The sequence below is a fragment of the Pinus tabuliformis genome, chromosome 9 (assembly GCF_031772625.1).
Source record: "Pinus tabuliformis cultivar Carrire ecotype Pingquan chromosome 9, CPIR1, whole genome shotgun sequence".
NCBI classification, from domain to species: domain Eukaryota; kingdom Viridiplantae; phylum Streptophyta; class Pinopsida; order Pinales; family Pinaceae; genus Pinus; species Pinus tabuliformis.
Window position 1 is genome coordinate 245279961 of NC_142307.1, and position 19589 is coordinate 245299549.

Genomic DNA, 19589 nt, shown 5'->3' on the forward strand with positions numbered 1-19589 from the left:
AATTAACATGAAAGAATTGGCAATACTTACTGTGTAAATAAACTTATGAAAGAAATGGATTCAATATAGATTCTCTCACCTTCCTTGTCCCTAGAAATAAATCTTGTAAAATTGTTTAGAAGTTTAAAGACAACTATAGTTGAAAATAATAATTATTGATTTTCAAACATGAGGGAGCTTCCTTTTCATAAATGTCGGCTCTACAAGTATTATTATTTAAAATGACATAAATATATATGTGATCTATGCTTCTGAGTAACATATGGTTTCTTGTAAGCATAGATTGAATAAATGCGTTAATACTTTGAAACCGTGAACACTCAAGTCGATCTCAGGTTCTACAATATAAATTAAATGGATCGGAATCAATTCAATGGTTTCAAGTTGCACATTACAACTCATAAATGTAGAGTGTCAATGCATAAGCCGATCTTGTAAATTCATATGTTCTAAAGGGACACAATCCTTATTTGATATAAGGAAATATTTTGAGTGCAAGAGCAATTTCTAATGCAGAAAATCAAATCAATATTGCAGTCGAAAGGAAAACATTGTTGCCTGATTAAATAACATCAGTTTGGAGGAGGAAAGAGTCTGAAAGTAATTAAATCCTACGATAAGAATTTCACACAGAAAATAATTATTTAAATAAAATTTAATCTAAAAGATGTAGAGTGGTGTCGAGCTGGTCTAGCGGCCAACCCAGCCAACTCGCACCCTCTATTAGTAACCTAGTTCACACAGGAATTAAAATCATTAGATGCAACAAACAAATAAATACAACATGGAAAGAAATGCTTCAATTAATATTTAAAATCAGTATTTTGCATTATGTAGACAAACACTTAACTCCAGCAACCATGAGAAGTGATCCACTAATTATAACTGCATGATGCTACATCGGGACCAGCTTCTCCTCCCTTCTGTGCGTTCATTATGTGTCTGTGCATGCCTATGTGTGTGTATCTGTTGATCGATCTATTAATTGACTAACTCACCCCTCTCCAGGCAGTCTCTTCAACTTATACATGGATCGAAATACAAAGTAAGGATTTTAACATCCAATCGAAATACAAGAGGGGCAGATTGTGAATCTTAACAATTTTCCAAGAATAAAATGGAGTTTGAAACTAAATGTCAAAATAGGAATTGCTTCTGGCAAGTCATTCCTCTTTTCCTGGAATGATGTTATGGGTGGACCAACTCCTTCCTCGAATTTCCTGTTCAAATAAGATTAATTTCTTCAGAAAACTCAAATTTCCTTAAACATTTTCTAATTCTAAAAATAACAATGATGACTCTACATCAGATGGCAAAACGATGCATCATTATGTTGGTTCTAAACCTCTACCATCATAACAAGCGAGGATGATGGTAAAAATTCCCACATGTTGCTTTCTCATGCGGCAATGCATCGTATTAGATAATCTGGCATTGTGTTCGAGCTGGAGACCAATAACAAATTCGATCCCTTCCCTCGTTCATGGCACTGCAATGACCTGGAGCTTATTCCCCTTGTCATGGAATCCATCATGTGATTGCACTTTCTGGGAGCCAAGCGTACTTTATTTGTGAATCAAGTTAACACTATCCCACACTCAATAAATCTTTGGTCCTTCGAAGAGCAACGGTCTCCAATAAAACCACCAATGTTTTGTAGTGTCTATGACGAATTATATTTCTTTGTTGTAAATCATTTTCCCAATTTGATGGAGTCTCTGACCACTTCAAATTAGCTGGCTTTACCAAAGCATGACAAAGTGGGCATGTCCTCTCCCTTTCGAACCATTCTGAGACACATTCCTCACAGAATATATGTTTATAACGTAATAATATGGGAGCGTGCATTTTCTCCTCGCAGATTGCGCACAAGTCTCCAACCGAAAGAACCTCGTATGTAGTAGCATATGACCCATACTGGACTTCTTTGCGGGATAGTGCCTTCAATGCTGCAAAGAATGATTGCACCTTCTCCACAATTGATGTCAGCTTAAAGGTAAGGTACAACCCTGTTGTGAGATATGAAAATAGGCTACCATATTCTTTGTTCAAGAAGAAACGATACCAAACAAGTATAGGAAGCAATACACGATAGAGTAACATAATGTATTCAACCAAAGTCAACATCTGGCCCTGCTTCTGATAGTTACATCCTCAAATATTCTTATAATATATTAAAAGCCCGCATTTGAAAACCATTGCAGCTTACTGCACCATTGTATCATTGACCCCAATGATGAACAGTGCATGCCAAAAGGGTGGTATTGTTTTTGGAGGAAGCATAACAAGTGGATATAGTAGATCATCTCTTCTATACCACTAATAAACTCCAACCACATGTAACACAAAAAACAATATGATGCCGACGAGAATTGAAAATGAGTGTAGTCCAAAAACTCTTCAGAGTGTAGGAAGGCCACTGTAACTGGTGCAGGAATCCCAATTGGTACAAGATTATGTTGCATGGTACAAGAATCTATTGCGTGGTGCAGGAATCTGCTACACTATCCAAGAAGGTAAATGCTAGACCAAAGCTTGTATAAATGCATGATCGAACCAATTTTAAACCCACAACATAAAAACCTTTATTAATAGTGTTTTAATCCTAATAAAATAAGGGAAGTAATGAATATTGTTGAAAATAATCATTTAGCCAAACAACAGCATGAGAGACTCCGAGTAAGAATAGGACAAAACGGAGGCACAAAATCTCCCCATGCTGACCATCTTGCATGTACTCATGCAAGGAAATATGGTATTGTTACTCCCTTGCGAAAAAACAAATAAAAACATGTATAGGCATTTGTAATGATGTTCCTGGAATTATGTGTGATCACATTTCCTACGCTAGATAAAGCTTTCTCTAAAAAAACAGAGTGTTTGTTGGACTCCTTATTTGTTAGACTAATTTTAAGAAAAGCTACCCTGGAAAAACTAAATTGCAAGGATGGTGTTATTACTTGAATAAAATAACCAGCTTTTAAAATTTCAAAAAAAAAAATATCTCGGAGGCATCCCTAATCAGAAGTTACACTTTAATATCCTCATTCTAAATATGAGTGGCATGATTTAAAATCCATGGTGTTAAAAGTAGGCATAGAGATGACGGACTAAAATTAAGTAGTGCTTGGAAACCCTTATTAAATAAAATAAAAAAAGTAGACATACAAACATTCATAAAAATATAAATATATATATATATATATATATATATATGTATGTATATATATATATATATATATATATATATGTATATATGTATATATATATATATATGTATATATGTATATATATATATATATGTATATATATATATATATATATATATACACACACACACACACACACACATATATATATATATATATATATATATAATCTATAAATTTTATTATTGATTGATGCCTATCTTCCTTTACCGCCTATTTAATTTATATCATTATGCAAGTTAAAAATTATGTTGATACATGTGTCTATTTAGGAATAGGAATTCTAAAATTTTGACATCTAGAATTTTACTTTAAATATCAATAATTACCAATTGATTGGTAGATATAACCTCCATAATATATTCTAAAATATTCTTAATAGTGCCCACAAATCAAGGATTGAGATTTATTCTTATAGTTGTGCATTTTTGTTGAAAATAGAAACAAGAAATGTTAAAAATAACATCAAGAAAATATAATTTAATTTGTCCTTGAATTATATTAGGAATTAAACTGGAATTCTATTCTCATAGCAGCTTGTAGTAGTTAACTAAGTTAAGTTGACTTAGTTGGCTCAGTAAATTTGAGTTGGAAGTCTATCTAGAGTCATGTAGAGTGATCCATAAATTTTAGGGGCCCAGGTTGAGTTCTTATTGAGTTGTAATTGTTTAACTCAGTTTAACTAATTTAAATTCAGTTAAACTAGTTCTAACTGTTGGAGGAACTAATGAGTGTTCAAGTGAATTAAATTGGATTTAATTCACATGTAGTGATTAAACAGATAACTCATAAATCACTCAAGATAACTCATGCATGTCAGTTCAGAGGAAGACCTAGTTGAGATTATAGTTCAAGGAGAGTGTACTATCAATTGTATAATTTTCCCAGTTGTACATATAACACATGCACTCAAAATAAGACCTAAAATAAATCATTCCTTAATTAGAGAAATTTCCTTTAAAAGGAGGAATGAAGGCACAAGTTTAATCACTGTTTTGGTGAGAACGAGTTGGTGAGACCAAGCAATCGGAAGCACAAAGTTTATGCGTGGAGCTTCTGAGCGCAAGGAAGTAGGGCTTGTAAGGCTAGGAATTTGGCTAAGTGTTTTCCAAAGGAAGTCAGTGAGGAAGAGGATAGGAAATACTTGTGTAGGTTGAGCTCAATATTGAGCAGAGCATATTATATTCATCCCAAGCTTGCCTAGCAAGAAGAGAGATAGATTGTACTAGTTCAGGAATTGTTCAGGATGAACAAGCATTGCATTTTCTTCTTAGATCTTCTAGTTAATGAAATACCAATAGTCGGGGTTTTGAGGAGTTTCTTTCCTGAGAAAAATACTGTGTTATGTGCGATTGAAATTCTTCCTTTTCTGCTTAGTGTTTTCATCAATAAATTTTTATTTCCACTGATGAGTAGAGTAGATTCTTGTCTTATGTTTTAGCATATCATATAAGTTGTTTCATCTAGAGTAAAAATCTACATGGTATCAGAGCTGAAGATAGTATAGAAAGAAGAATTCAAAGTTGTCCTTACAGATAGAGGGAGCTCTAGTTCAGGGAAAATCCAGAAGACCCTATGTGAAAACTTCTTAATGGAGTTAGAAGGCTACTAGTGGGAATATCAGTGAGCCAATGTTTAGTGACACAAAAGGAATTCTGATAATTGATATTGGCAGATTGAGGAGCAGGAATTTTTTTGGGCAGCAAGTTTGCAGCAAATATATAAATTTTTTATTGAAAATTTGGATTCCTTGCAGAAAAATACCCAAGTTCAAAAAAAATATCGTCTGAATCAGAGTTCGGATGAGGGAGATATCCCCAATTTAAAATTAGTTTTTTTTTTTCAAAAACGTTTTTACGCCAGGACAATTACAGAGCATATCTGACTTTCCAGAGTGACCAGAGAATGTGATATTTAGCAAAGGGAATGTTTTCCTTAGACACATTTCCACAGGACAGATGAAACAGATTGGTGTTCTAGTCAATAACGTGTATACTCTTGAGGTTGAAGATGCATGCAAAGCCTTGAGGACCAAGGCAAAGGTTAGAGACTTGGTGGTTGAGAGGGAGCATAAATTACCTCTCAACATGCAGCCTTAGGTGCATCCTTAGAAGCAGGCTCAGAAGCAGCCTCAACAAGTTTTGGAGCAACCACAATTGTAGAAGAAGATAGGAGATCGAGTGGAGACTTCCACTCAAGCAGAGAACTCCACTAGGGGGGAATTTTGCAAAAAGTGGGTAGAAGGAGAACATGCAACCATACCTCCAGGTGTGAGGTGGGGCGATATGAAACCTTAGTCCAAGAGTTTAAAAAATTGGGTAGGGTCCATTGAGATGTTTTGTCTCATGGATCATTACCTTGCTATGTGAGCCCACAGTACACAATAGCATGATGGATCAATGGCGGTTGATGCAGTCACATGTCAGAGTGACAAAGGCAGAGACTAGGAGCAGTTAGATACTGGGGAGCGTAGAAAAGAGTTGGAGCAGTGCAGAGGCAACAAAAGCGCAAAGTTTTTAGTAGAAAATGCAGGAGCTAGTAGAAGTCAAGACTCTAGTGACATATGCATCATACTGATTCAAGTTGGATGCTTTTCCTGTTTCAGAAGTTGCAGCAACAACAACAATAGAGAGAAGTGTTGCATGTAGAACATTCCAAAGGTATCAGATCAGGATAGAGTTGAATTCCTTTCTTGTTGAGAGGGAGTGTTAAAAATAGCAACAAGAAATGTTAAAAATAACATCAGCAAAATCTAATTTAATTTGTCCTTGAATTAAATTAGGAATTAAACTGTAATTATATTCACATAGAAGATTGTAGAAGTTAACTGAGTTAAGTTGACTTAGTTGGCTCAATAAATTTGAGTTGGAAGTCTATCTAGAGTCATGTAGAGTGATCCCTAAATTTTAGGTTCCCAGGTTGAGTTTTTATTGAGTTGTAATTATTTAACTCAGTTTAACTGAGTTAAATTTAGTTAAACTAGTTCTAACTGTTCGAGGAACTAGTGAGTGGTCAAGTGAATTAAATTGGATTTAATTCACATGCAGTGATCAATCAGATAACTGATAAATCACTCAAAATAACTCATGCATGCTAGTTCAGAGGAAAACCCAGTTGAGATTAGAGTTCAAGGACAATGTACTATCATTTGTATAATTTTCAGAGTTGTAGAGATTGTGCATGCAATAAGAAGAAGGCCTAAAATAAATCATTCCTTAATTAGAGAAATTGCCTGTAAAAGGAGGAATGAAGGCACACGTTTAATTGTTGTTTTGGTGAGCACGAGTTGGTGAGACCAACCAATCAGAAGCACAAGTTTGTGCATGGATCTTGTGAGAACAAGGGAGTAGGGGCTTGAAAGGCTAGGAATTTGGCTAAGTGTCGGCCAAAGGAAGTCAGTCAGGTAGAGGATAGGAAATACTTGTGCAGGTTGAGCTCAAGGTTGAGAATACCATATTGTATTCATCTGAGGATTGCCTAGGAAGTAGAGGGATAGATTGTACTAGTGCAGGAATTGTTCAGGATGAACAAGCATTGTATTTTCTTCTCATATCTTCTAGTTAATGCAATATAGATATTCGGGGTTTTGAGCAGTTTCTTTCCCCAAAAAAATATTGTGTTATGTGCAATTGAAATTCTTCCTTTTCTGCTTAGTGTTTTCATCGATAAATTTTTGTTTCCACTGATGAGTAGAGTAGATTCTTGTATTATGTTTTAGCATATCACATAAGCTATTGAATCTACAGTAAAAATCTACATGGTATCGAAGCTAAAGATAGTATAGAAGAGAAGAATTCGAAGTTGTTCTTGCAGATTGATGGAGCTCTAGTTCAAGGCAGATCCAGAAGACCCTATATGAAAAATTCTTAATGGAGTTAGGAGGCTATTAGTGGGTAGATCAATGAGCTAATGTTTCGTGACACAAAAGGAGTTGTGATCATTGATATTGGCAGATTGAGGAGTAAGAAGTTTTTTGGGTGGCGAGTTTACAAAGCAGATATAAAGTTTTTTGAGGAAAATTTTCGAAAACAAATAGATTATCTGGATTCTTTGCTGAAAAATAACCAAATTAAAAAAAAAATGGCCGAATTGGAGTTTGGATGAGGGAGATATTTCCGATTTAAAATTCGTTTTTTATTTTTTATTTTTTGATTTTATTTTTTCAGAAGGAAATCTTGTGATGGTGGGATAGTTACAGAGCAGATATGAGTTTCCAGAGTGCCCAGAGGATGTGATATTTAGCAAAGGGAAGGTTTTCCTTAGACACATTTCCATGGGATAGATGAAACATATTGGTGTGTGAGTCAAGAACATGTATACTCTCGAGGTCAGAGATGCATGCAAAGCCTTGAGGATCATGGAAAAGGTTAGAGAATTGGTGGTTGAGAGGGAGCATAAATTACCTCTCAATATGTGGCCTCAAATGCAGCCTCAGAAGCATCCTCAGAAAGTTTTGGAGCAACCAAAATTGGAGAAGCAGAGAGGAGACCAAGTGGAGACATCCACTCAAGCAGAGACCTCCAGTAGGGGGAAATTTTGCACCAAGTGGGAAGAAGGAGAAAATGCAGCCATACCTCCAGGTGTGAGGTGGGGTGATATGAAACCTTAGTCCAAGAGTTTCAAAAATTGGGCAGGGTCCATTGAGATGTTTTGTCTCATGGATCATTACCTTACTATGTGATCCCATAGTGCACAGTAGCTGGATGGATCAGTGGTGGTTGATGCAGTCACATGTCAGAGTGACAGAGGTAGAGACTAGTAGCAGTCAAACACTGGGGAGCACAAAGAAGAGTTATAGTAGTGCAGATGGAACAGTGTAGAGGCATCAGAATCACAAAGTTTTTAATAGACAGTGCAGGAGCTAGTAGCAGTCAGAGACTTTGGTCACAGATGCTTCATACTGATTCACATTGAATGCTTTTTTAGTTTCAGAAGTTGCAACAGCAACAACACTAGAGAGAAGTGTTTCATACAGAACATTCCAAAGGTATCGAATTCGGATAGAGTTGAATTCATTTCTTGTTGAGAGGGAGTGTTGAAAATAGCTACAAGAAATGTTAAAAATAGCATCAAGAAAATCTAATTTAATTTGTCCTTGAATTAAATTAGGAATTAAATTGTAATTCTATTCTCATAGCAGCTTGTAGCAGTTAACTAAGTTAAGCTGACTTAGTTGGCTCAGTAAATTCGAGTTGGAAGTCTATCTAGAGTCATGTAGAGTGATCCCTAAATTTTAGGTTCCTAGGTTGAGTTCTTATTGAGTTGTAATTATTTAATTGAGTTAAATTCAATTAAACTAGTTCTAACTCTTGGAGGAACTAGTGAGTGGTCAAGTGAATTAAATTGGATTTAATTCACGTGCAATGATCAATAAGATAACTGATAAATCACTCAAAATAACTCATGCATGTCAGTTCAAAGGAAGACTAAGTTGAGATTAGAGTTCAAGCACAATGTACTATCAGTGGTATAATTTTCTGAGTTGTACAAATAGTGCATGCAATCAGAAGAAGGCCTAATATAAATTATTCCTTAATTAGAGAAATTTCCTTTAAAAGAAGGAATTAAGGCACAAGTTTAATCATTGTTTTGGTGAGCACAAGTTGGTGAGACCAAGCAATCAGAAGCATAAGTTTGTGCATGGAGCTTGTGAGCACAAGGAAGTAGGGGCTTGGAAGGCTAGGAATTTGGCTAAGTGTTGGCCAAAGGAGGTCAATGAGGCATAGGATAAGAAATAATTCTCTAGGTGTTATAGACATATTTGGGAACTGCAACCCCAATCACATATGTCCATAAACCAAGGGCTTCTAAACCCCTAAAAGTTTTGTTTCATACCTTAAAGGAACAAGGTTAGCTGATTACATCATCTCTCAGAAGTTCTCCATGAAAAACTACTCAGAACTGGTCAAAACTGGACCATACAAACTGCTCCATGCATAGGGTGCGATGCATATCACCTATTACACACGGGGGGTGCAATGCATACTGGAAAGCCCTTCTGTAGGGTGCGATGAGCGAGAGCAGACAAATGGCAGAAGCAGATTGCTAGGTGGAAACCGAGAGAATCTTCTAGAAACTGCTCATATGACACTTGCCTCTTTGAATTCACCCAAGAATGAGTAAGATATCTAAAATCTCCAAGTGGAACCAAGAACTATCAGTGAAATGACACTAATCAAAATCCCAGAAGCTGACTCAGTCTCCTGTAAACATCTATATATGGATCCCTCATCTTAGAGATCCAAAGGCTGGAATTTTGTAATTTGCAAGGAAGTGTTGTTGGTTTCTCTTTGAAGACATTGTTGGGGGATCTTGCTTTGTATGAGGTGAAGAGGGCTTTCATGCTGGGAGGATGATGTTGGATTAGACAGCTTGGTTGTAATCCTCTCTTCTACTACTTCTATCAATAAAGCTAATTTAGTTTTCCTCCATATGCTTGTATATCTTTGAATCTTGTGTTTGTATATGCATTTATATGGTTAATGTACATCTGATCCTACATTGTTTATGGTTATAGATCTCTATATTTTGATGGTATTTTTCTGTTTTGACTCCACAGGTGTTCTTTGAAGCGGGACGAGCAAGAAAGGAGTGGTGAAAGCTCTACCAAGGGGGAGAGGATACAAGCAAGGAGACTAGCGAAAGACTGAGGTTGGCACTCTCTGCTTCTCTCTCATCTATCTCTCATAAAGGAAAACACAAGTGACTTTAGTTTGTTTGTTTCTAAGATAGCTACCCGTCTTAGTGGGACTAGCGGCTCTGAATGGACACTAGTTTTCCCGATAATAAAATGGCGACTCCACTAGGGAACGAATAGTTTGTTTGTTTTTTTACTGTTGTTTGTTTTATAAACCACAGACGGAGCTTGAAGTCAAGCCAGCTAGCCTTTGAACTATTTTTTCTATGCAACTGCAAAGTAGATCAACGCTGCTTCAATCAATCTCTAGGTTGTTTTATGAACTGAACATCTAGCTTGCAAACATCCTAAGTTCTCTGGTGTTAGCTCAAATAACCTCATTAGATCAGCCCCTATACTTTATGTTTACTGACTATCATTAGCTCAGCCTAAATCCCTAAATTTTGCTGCAAACTGTGAGTGAAAACCAAGCATAGTCTCTTCCCTGGACCATCGCACTGTCTCTTCTTGGCAACCTAGATGCATCGCACCTCCCATGTATTGCAGGTGAGATGCATCACTGTTTCCTTGTGTTACAGGTGCGATGATTGAATGAGACTGTTTTTGCCTCCAGATTTTGGTTTTTTCTTCATTGTCTTCAGCTTTATTCAGTAGTTTTGCTGTCTATGATCAGTATATCTCTATTGAAACCATCTTCCTTTGCATTATTCAGCCTCCATCAGAAGGAATTGTGAATGTTTTTTATGTATTTTTTCATCATTTACAGTTCTCCTTTGCAAATAGTAGCTTAATCAAACTGTCGTCCTTTGATTTGAAAGTGTCGCAAGTGTCGTTTTCAGTCAAGAAAAAGAGTGTCACAAAGCATTCCTCTTTTAGATAGTTGATTACACTTTTTCCATTGTATTTGATTTGAATCATTAGTATTTAAAGTGTTGAAAGTAGTTTTAAATTCAAAATTGCAAAGTATCGACTTGACCTTACTTTCGTTTTTTGAAAAGAAAATTGTTAGTACCATCGCTTTGAAAGAAGATAATTTAGATCTATACTTAGTTTTCTTTTTGTCATTCTCACATTAAGGAAACTGAAAAACAATACATGCATGTGCGTTTGCATTAAGACTGCATGCTGAAGTTGATTTAGGAAAAGTGCATCTAGTGTGTGCTCTCTGCTCTATGTTGAAAGAATTTCATTTCTCTTTCCTCAGTAGCTAGGATTTTCATTGCAAAAAGAAAGTAAATGATTGTTTATCATCTTAGATTGCATATTTAGGAATTGTATATCTACATCACGCGGTGAACCTTAAAGGAAAACTTCTTTAGAAAGATCAACTGTAAAATAAACTTCAATGAACATAAAAACGCTTTGGAACTTAACACACAACATTTAGAAGTCTAGGCTAGAGACGTATTCCGGCGTTGTAAAGCCTGGTAACTATCGTTTTCATCGTAGGTTGGGTGATTACTCCTCTTTGAGACGACAAGTTCCAGTACGGACTTGTGCTCCCACGTACTATCAAGTATATATTGGGAGACCACAATAGGCTACATCCTTTATCCTTAGGAAGCCGTGTCTACTGCCCTATCAATCGCAATGCACTGAACACAACATTCAAGAAGATTTACTGTCGTACCGCAAAAAGTATTCTGAATTTTTGTGATTGGTTTGGTAATCCCTCTGTCTAGACTTCTAGAGTAGTCACTTTCGTTCCTTTTCAGACTCCTTAAAAGAAAAGGTCCATATGAGCACTTGTCACTTCAGGCTCATTAAAAATCGAAGGCAACTAGAGTCATCTTTATATTTTCCTCGACTCTTAATCTATGTAAACTTTGAAACGGGAACTGATACTATTACCCATTTCATAGAGATAGCAAAAAAGTGACCTGATTTTGAAAAGGGGTGATGCAGAACGCACATGTTTTTTTAGAGCATAGTTTTTGGCACTTTAAAATTTTTTTTATGTATATTATGTTTTATAATGGCAGTGATTTTCACGCTGATTTAAAAAAATGAGTATTCTGCATCACACCCTTTTTTCAAAAGACCTGCTTTTTGAAGTGGTCATTTTCTTCACATTTTTTTTTTATTTTAATTTTAATTTTTTTTTTAGTGAGGTTTTTATTGTTTTACATTTTTAAATTAGAAGGTCAATATTTAGAATTTTTGATATTCTACATATTTATACATCCTTAATTAAGTTTTCAATCCACATGAAATAATTGTTCCGAAAAAACAATATTTTTTAACAACGGACATAAAAATAACCATTTTAAACATAAATATAATTAAAAAACTACACGTTTTGATAATTTTTTGCTACAATTGACATGTCAAAATCACAATTTTTATACGACAATTTTAATTAAAAATGGTTAAATAATAGTTTTTTTTAATGAATTTCATGTCAAAAAAATAATAATAATCACTATTTTTTTTTTTAAATAATGATTAACTTAAAAATGAATGTGAAAATCACATATTACAAATATTGAACGTATAACAACCCTAATTGAGTGTTTATTCTTCTCATAAAATGTCAAAGTCAAAACATTACAAAGCTTGATTTACAAGCATAACTTAAATTTAATCACAATGTCACGTAATCCAAACTCTTTGTCCTCTAGAGTTTCATCATTGTCTTCTTCCACAATATTTTCTGTTTCCTTTTGCTCATTTTCCTCTTCTAATGGATCTTTGATGTCGGTGAATTTCCCAATGTATGTCTTTCCAAACATTCCATGTAATGGTGGTTGGGGTTCCTTTGCCTTTTTTGCCACACATGATTCACTAAAATCCCCTTTCTTCAACCCAATTTCTTTCATTGCATCTGGAAGAAATTGAAGAGCATTAATTCTTTGCTGAATGAAATTGCATTGTACTGGATCTTTTTCAATTGCAATGCAATTTCTTCCTTTTTGAAGGCAACATGCTAGTGTTGTACCTAATTATCAAGCACAAAAGAAATAATGAACTAAATTAGTACAATGACATATTAACTAAAAAATAGCATATTGAAATTCAATTCCATATAATAAAACTTGCCTGAGTCAGAAAATAAATCCAAAACCCATTTTCCTTCATTTGAACAAATGTCTATAAGATAGTTAATCAATAATTGTGGTTTTTGATAAATGTTAACTATCTCTCCTTTTGCTTCTTCCTCTTCATATGTTAGTTTTCTCACAACAGCATCATAAGTCAGTATTTGGCTATGACTCTTTCCGTCTACCCGATAAAAAATCATAGACATATGGATATCATCTTTTGCCCAACTATCAATATGAATGAACTCACAATCATTTATAAATTGTTTATCTTCATTGTTAAGAAGATTTGACTTTTTCCTGTAACATGAAATAGTAAAAGTTCAATTAACTTGTACATAAATAAATTTTTCAACATTAATCAAATATACATTTTAAATGTCTTACCATGTAAGCTGCATCCTTGAATTTGTTTTCCCCTTGAAGCTTGACAATATCATTTCCAATTGTGTGTCTGAATGAAATGTCACAAATCTCCATAATGGTGATGAGGTGACTTCTACAAATCCCGCAACCACTTTCCTAAGAGCTTGATAAGTATAAGGGTTACTATCATTGTCATTGTTTGGAATATTGAAATCATGGGGAATATCTGCAATGACTAGGGTATAATCCCTTTTAGGTATGAGTTTAGCAATGTCTTCACAGTTGCCTTGTATTATTTGATATTGAATAGTGTCTAGCCCATTCTAAATGAAATGATTAAGAGTTGGATCAAGTTTAACATTCTTAATACGTTTCTTTCTCAGTCTTTCGATCTTTATTTTTTCAATAAAGGTTTTGAAACTATATGGCGCTCCATTATCATCCTTCCTCATATTTTATAAAATAAACAAATATATGTGTAAGTTATAAATTAAAAAGAGTACATAGGTGAATAAAAATGAATGTATAAATCAAGATACCTTTTTAAATGCAAGATAAAAAGCTTTTAATGTTGATGTAGAGCTTGAATCTGGATAGTTGCGTACAACATCATCCCAACTATCTTCATTCAACAATCTAACCATTTGTTCTTGAATTTTCATATAAACTTTGTGACTGCATAGATAAAGTAACAAAAAGTTAATATAATGATATGTATAACAAATACTACCAAGAACAACATGTTTTATTTAAAATATAATTATAATCTAGAAATAAATAAAAATAATTCAACAAACTTACTTTTGAAATTCTTCAGACATTTCCTCCAATGATAATTCCCCTGACCTCACATGAGATAATATTGTTTTGACAATTTTTTCATCTTTCACTCCTTGCATCGCCCTCCAAGGTGTGATAGTCATATCATCTGGAAGTTGCTTCATTTCAGGAGCTAAGTTATTGTTGCCACATATCAATAGCTTAGACTTTTTGACCTTCTGGTTTTTAATGGCAATGTCTTCCCACATGCTAAAAATATCATCAATCAACTTCCAAACATCTCCAGTTCTAAATGCCAATTGGAAAATGTTATCAATGCCTCTGAATAAATCACTATTTTTTTTGCCTTTTCCACCTTTTGAACTGGTTTCCTCTTCAATTTGATATCCTATTTCCATACAACATTCCTTTCGGAAATCTGCAGTAACATTTATCCTATCCCCACCACATTTTTCTTCAAATTCACTATGAATAAATCTAACCCTTTGGATGAAAGTCATAGACATCCTATATTCATTATCTGAATTATGATCCCATGCCACTAACTTTGATTTTGTATCTAATAAGCCAGCGTAAGTGATACATTTCATTGTTTCAAAATGTGGGTTATTAGGATATTCCTCCATCAATTGTCTTTGAGCTTCTACAGAATGGTTCCCCCCAAGCACATAATAATTGTATTCAAAACATTTTGACTTATCAAATGCTTCTTTGTTGAGAACTTGAAGTGGATCAATAAGAAGCACATAACTAACCACATGAGCATATGGATTGTACCTCATCAATGTCTTCAAGTTGTGAACATGCAGATGATGTGGCTTTCTAACTTGATATTGACATTGTCCTTCACTTGCTTTATAGGTTTGCCTGACATTACGCTGAAATGTGCGACCACCATCAATTAAGTTTCTCTTTGTCAAATTCTCTCGAATGGCATTTTGTTTTGTTTTGATAATGCCATCCTCTAAATCAGCTCCTGGTGTAATGATTTCTTTGATTTATTTTGAAGTTTCACTAGGTTCTTGACTGCTGGTAATTACTGCTTCAAAATCTTCAACTTTACTTTTCTTGGTCATAACATTCCCAACAGATTTATTCTTGGGCATTGTTACTTTTGGTTTTTTATGGCTCTTCTCAGTTCCAATGTCATCTTCGATAATGGCAACATATGCTTCACTGTCAATTTCAACTTCATCATTCTCAAAAGTAACTTGTTTACCCTTGCTAGATTTATCCACTAGAGGCCTTTTTTTTCTGATTCTTTGGATGTAGTTTTATAGCATCATCAATTACTACATTTTGCCTATTTTCCATATCTTTTTCTGACATTGATTAAAAGTTGCTGACAACTTTCATGATATCATGCTCTATGAAATGAATGCCTCCCAACCTAATTGAACAACTTTCAACAAAATTCTCCCAAACAAAATATCATATGTTAATAAAAAACAAAGTTAAAAAAAATAGCGAGACACTTTCAAGAACGCAAAATACAAATATAAATAACAATACTTACGATGTTTTGTGTCATCTCATTTACGATTTATTTACACAACTTGTAGATACCTCTCTCGTGTCATACAATAAATATGATAGTCGGTATCTAATCCTTTCATGTGACTTGGGAGCTTTTGTAAGTATGTAAACAATTTCAGTGTCCGATACCGAACACATATCTATGAATCTTCCCATCACCTCAAAAATTCCATTATCATTCGGTATATCAATATATAGATATATATTCACATTTGTGCTTTCTCTTTCTTTCACATACCAGATTCTTGATGGAAATTTCACTTCTTGTGAATTCCTCCAGTCTAAAATCATCTTCTTATCACTTGAGGCGCTTGAAAGATTTGTAGTCATGAGCTCAGGTGGAGTTTGTTCACCAATGTTTCTTCAAGATGCACCTTTAAGAGTCTTTGGTCCAGAAAGATTCACTGAAATTTTCTTTGATGCCATTTTCCTGAAAAATAGAAACACATAAATTAGTAAATAATAAAAACATATTAACTTAAATTAATAGGGCACTCTTTAGGGTCCTTTAAAAAATAATAGGGCACCCTAAAAAATAAGGCACTCTTGCACCCTAAAAAATAGGGCACTCTAAAAAATAAGGCACTCTTTCATATAAAATATGTTATGTTTCGTATGAAATATATAAGATAAAATACATATAATCTATTCTATTTTTTAATAAATATGGTACTTTTTCATATAAAATATGTTGTGGCCCTTATGAAATATATAAGCTACATATAATCTACTTATGAAATATATAAGACACATATAATCTATTCTATTTTTTAATAAATAGGACACTTCTTCGTATTAAATATGTTGTGGCCCTTATGAAATATATATGATATATATAATCTATTTTTTTCATAAATAGGGCAACACTTATATAGCTTTTTATGAAATAATATAAGATATTATAAGACATATATAATCTACTCTATTTTTTGATAAATAAGGCACTCTTTCATATAAAATATATTGTGGAACTTATAAAATATATAAGATATATAATTTTTTTTTATAAATAGGGCAACACTTATATAGGTCTTTATGAAATAGTATAAGATATTATAAGACACATATAATCTATTTTTTTTTAAATAAGGTAACGCTTATATAGACCTTTATGAAATAATAATATCATATCCCCACCCCCCCGGGCGCGGCCCCCCGCCCCACCTCCCCATGCCCAAGCGCACCCCTTCCTCCCCGCTCCGTCCCTTCCTCCCCTCCCAGGGTGCGGCCCCACCCTCGCCCCTTTCCTCCAGTCCCATCTCCACCGTCCCCACCCTCGCCCCCTTTCCTCCCCGGGGCGCTGCCCCTCGCCCAACCTCCCCCAACCCGGGCACGCCTCACCCCACCCTCCCTCGGCCTAGCCACTCGGGCGGCCCGCGCCCCCGCCCGGCAGGCGTCAGGGCGATTATGGGAATCGCGCTGCCGCCTGCCAGGCGGGGGCGCGGGCCGCTCGGGTGGCACGACTGAGGCAGGTGCCACCAGGGCGGCCCGTGCCCCCGCCCGGCAAGTGGCAGGGCAATTCCGGGAATCGCCTTGCCGCCTGCCGGGTGGGGCCACGAGCCGCCCGGGTGGCACGGCCGAGGCAGGTGCCACCCGGGCGGCCCGTGCCCCCGCCCGGCAGGCGGCAGGGTGATTCCCGGAATCGCCCTGCCGCCTACCATGGGGGGGTTTGTCGTCGGGGTGGCGCAGCCGCTTGCTGATCGAGGGCACGGGCCGCCCGAGTGGCGCCGCCTGCCGGGCCGGGGCACAAGCCGCTCGGGTGGCGCGGCCAAGGCAGGCTCCACCCGGGAGGATCGCGTCCTCGCCTAGGTGGCGCGGCCAAGGCAGGCGCTACCCGGGCGGCTCGCGCCCTCACCCAGCAGGCGGCAGGGCAATTCTGGGAATCGCCCTGCCACCTGCCGGCATGGGGCACGGGCTGTCCGGGTGGCGGGGCCGAGGGAGGGTGGGGCGTGGCACGCCCGGGCGAGGGGGAGAGGGGCGGGGGGTGGCTCACGACGGGGGGCAGGGTGGGGCGGGGTGTGCCCGGGGGAGGATGGGGGGGGGAGGGTGGGGTAGGGTGTGCCCGACTGGGGAGAGGTGGGGGGGGAGGTGCCCGGTGAGGGGAGGGTGGGGCGGCGCCCGGGGGGAAGGTGGGGGAGGCTAGGGTGGGGTGCGCCCGGGCGGGGGGAGGTGGGAAGAGGGGTGGCGCCCGGGGGAGGAAAGGGGGGAAGGGTGGCGCGGTGCCCTGGGGGGCAGGGTGCGGGGGGGCGCCAAAGGGGAAGGTGGGTGGGGGTAGGGTGGTGTGCGCTCGGGCAGTGGGAGGTTGGGCGGGGGTGACACCCAGGGGGGAAGGGTGGGGCGATGGGCGGGGCGGCACCCCAGGGGAGGGTGGGGCAGGGTGATCGGGTGGGGAGGAGGGAGGGTACGGAGGGTCGGGTGGCGCCCGGGGGAGGAGGGTGGTGTGGGATGGGGCAGCGCGAGGCGTAGGGGAGGGTGAGTAGCGCACCTGGGCGGAGGGAGGGTGCGGGTCAGAGGTTGGGTTGAGGCACCTGAGCGGGCGAGGGATTGGGTTTGGTAGGGCGTCGGAATTGAGACTGCACCACCCGGCAGCCCGCGCCGCCGTCTGGCAGGCGGCAGGGTGATTCTGGGAATTGCCCTGCCGCCTGTCAGGCGGGGGCGCAGGTCGCCTGGGTGGCGTGGCTGAGGCAGGCGCCACCTGGGCGGCTCGCACCCCTGCCCAGCAAGCGGAGCGCGGGCGGCCCGTGCCCCCACTCGGCAGGCGGAGCGCGGGCGGCCCGCGCCCCCGCCCAGCAGGCGGAGCGCGGGCGGCCCACGCCCCTGCCCGGCAGGCGACAAGGGGATTCCTGGAATTGCTCTACCGCCTGCTGAGCAGGGGCGCAAGCCGCTCGGATGGCGCGGCCGACGCAGGCACCCCCGGGTGGGGGCGCGGGCCGCCCGGCAAGTGGCAGGGCGATTCCAAGCCGCCCGGATGGCGCGGCCGAGGCAGGCACCCCCTGGGTGGGAGCGCGGGCCGCCCGAGTGGCGCCGCCCCGCCCGGCAGATGGCAGGGCGATTCGGGAATCGCCTTGCCGGTTGCCGGGAGGGGGCGCAGGCCGCTTGGGTAGCGGGGCAGAGGGAGAGTGGGGTGTGGCGTGCCTGGGGGAGGGGGATAGGGGCGTGGCGTGCACGGTGGAGGGGGAGAGGGGCGAGGGGTGGCTAAAAGCAGGGGGAGGGTGGGGTGGGGCGCGCCCGGGGGAGTAAAGGGGGGGAGGGTGGGGTTGTGCCTGGGGAGGGGTGGGTGGGGTGGGGCCCGCCCGGTTGGGGAGAGGTGGGGGTGCAGGCGCCTGGGGAGGGGAGGGTGGGGCGGCGTCCGAGGGAATGTGGGGGAGGGTAGGGCGGGGCGCGCCCAGGCAGGGGGAGGTGGGGCGAGGGGCCGCGCCCGGGGGAGGAAAGGGGGGAAGGGTGGCACGGCGGCCGGGGGGGCACAGGGTGGGGCGGGGGGTGCCCGGGGGGAAGGTGGGTCGGGGTAGGGTGGGGTGCGCCCGAGTGGGGGCAGGTGGGGAGGGGGCGGCACTCGGGTTGGAAGAGTGGGGCGATGGGTGGGGCGACGCCCGAGGGGAGGATGGGGTAGGGCGGTCGGGTGGGGATAAGGGAGGGTACGGAGGGCGGGGGACGCTCGGGGGAGGAGGGTGGTGTGGGATGGGGCAGCACGAGGCACCGGGGGAGGGTGGGTAGGGCGCCCGGGTAGAGGGAGGGCGCGAACCGGAGGTTGGGTTGAGGCGCCCGAGTGGGTGAGGGGTTGGGTTCGGTAGGGAGCTGGAATTGAGGCCGCGCCACCTAGACAGCTCGTTCCCCCGCCCGACAGGCGAAATCCTAGCCGGCCCGCGCCCTTGCCCGGGAGGCGGAGGGGCAATCCCCGAAGTCGCCCTGCCGCCAACCGGGCGGGGGCGCAGGCCGCCCGGGTGGCGCGGCCGAGGCAGGCACCACCCGGGCGGCTCGCGCCCCTGCCCGGCAGGCGACAGGGTGATTCCGGAGATCGTC

The 19589-nt window shown here is 40.3% G+C and overlaps 1 pseudogene; it reads right to left on the bottom strand.

Moving 5' to 3' along the window:
* Positions 1-1587: 1587 nt before the first annotated feature.
* On the bottom strand, positions 1588-17474 carry LOC149148104 (uncharacterized; annotated as a pseudogene).
* Positions 17475-19589: the final 2115 nt, after the last annotated feature.